Source organism: Neophocaena asiaeorientalis, unplaced genomic scaffold, assembly GCF_003031525.2.
Source record: "Neophocaena asiaeorientalis asiaeorientalis breed wild unplaced genomic scaffold, Neophocaena_asiaeorientalis_V1.1 scaffold828, whole genome shotgun sequence".
NCBI classification, from domain to species: Eukaryota; Metazoa; Chordata; class Mammalia; order Artiodactyla; family Phocoenidae; genus Neophocaena; species Neophocaena asiaeorientalis.
The window spans coordinates 1,282,234-1,283,787 of NW_020175443.1; positions in this window are offsets into that span (position 1 = coordinate 1,282,234).

Sequence of the window (1,554 nt, forward strand, 5' to 3'; positions counted from 1 at the left end):
CGGCCGAGTCCACGCCGCCACCTACGCCAGCTCCCTGACGGCCACGCCGTGCGGGACGGGCGGCCAATCCAGGGTGGCCACGCCTCCTTCTAACGCCGGAGCCACACTCCTCTCCTTCCAGCCCGCCGAACTCCGCCCCTGCTGCCTCCTCCCCCTCGTCAGTGGCTCGGGAATCACCCTCTGACCCCACCCGCGTCGAGTGCTCTAGGCCCAGCCCGTGCCTCGCCCCCTCGCCGGGCTCCGCCCTTTCCGTTGGACGCCTGCTGCGCTGGGGTCCGGAGCCAGCGGATGCTTGGGGTCGTTTCTGTCCTTGGGCCCGCATCTTATGATTAATTTCACTGAGCCCTGGAGGGCCACAAGACGAACCGGGGCTGGGCTGGGACAGAACGCTGCCCCCAAATCCGTGGAACACGGAGGGGTGGGGTCCACTGTGCAGCCCAGGCGACCCTGTGGTTCTCAGCCAACAGTGTCCTGGCATCTTTCCCCCTCCTTCCTCTCATGGCTCAGCATGGTGCAGGGCCACCAGAGCTGGCTGGGGTGGTGGAGACAAAAGACCCCCAGGAAGGGCTGTCCAGGACTGGTGTTGATACGTACCCCTCCGTGCTTTGTGAACCCTGTCAGTGGACTGACAAGGTGAAACCTAACCTGGACTTGGTGGCCCCCACGTCTGTTTCTCTCACCCAACTTTCAGAAAAGGGAGGGCTCCAGCCACCTCGGAGCAGCATGCTGTGGGGTAGGGAGCTGAGGGTGGCCAGGCCTAACACTTGCCCAAAACTCAAACTTTGGGGGAACAGGGCCATGCATCTGGGGCTCACTGGGTACTCAGCTCTCAGCAGAGACTTAAGCCTGCAGTCATTAGCAGAACTTACGTGGCCTGAGCACATCTAAACTTGCTTCATGCCCAAGCAGGCCCCCCCCAGCACTGGCAGACACCCCAGATCTGAGGCTTGTTAGTGCCAACTTGGGCTCATTTCAACATTAGGGCTGGCCTCCTCAGGTCTACGAAAACCCCAGTGCTGAGCAGGCACCAGCACACCTAGGCTGGCTCCTAGCAGGACGGAACACGCTCCAGGGGCCCTTGTCTGGCCCGAGCGTCTGCAGGCCTCAGATGCGAGGCTTTGAACCAAACAGGTTAAAGCAGGCCTCAGGTCTGACTGGGATCCAGCAGGCCTGAGCAGGCCTCCTGCCTGCTCAGGGGCTTCTACTGTAGGCGAATGGAAGTGGGGCAGCACCTTTCCCGCTGGACTCTCCGGCATGGTGGATCCCAGTGGAACACTGAAGCCACCACATCCTGGCCAGTCCCCTGGAGGGCCAGGGGGAGGGGAGTGTCCTCTAAGGCTGAGGCCCTCATCTCGTTGATGGCAGGTGCAGATGGGGTAGGGAGCCACAGGGGTGAGGGGTAGGAGGTAGGATGTGGATCGCTTGCTCTGACAGGTTCATGCGACCCTTGACCTCCTCAGGCCTCAGTATCCCCAGCTGTACCAGAACAAGATGTTCCAGGCAGAGGCCCTGCGATGCCTAAAAGCTCCCAGGGAGGCTCTACTCCTCTCTCTC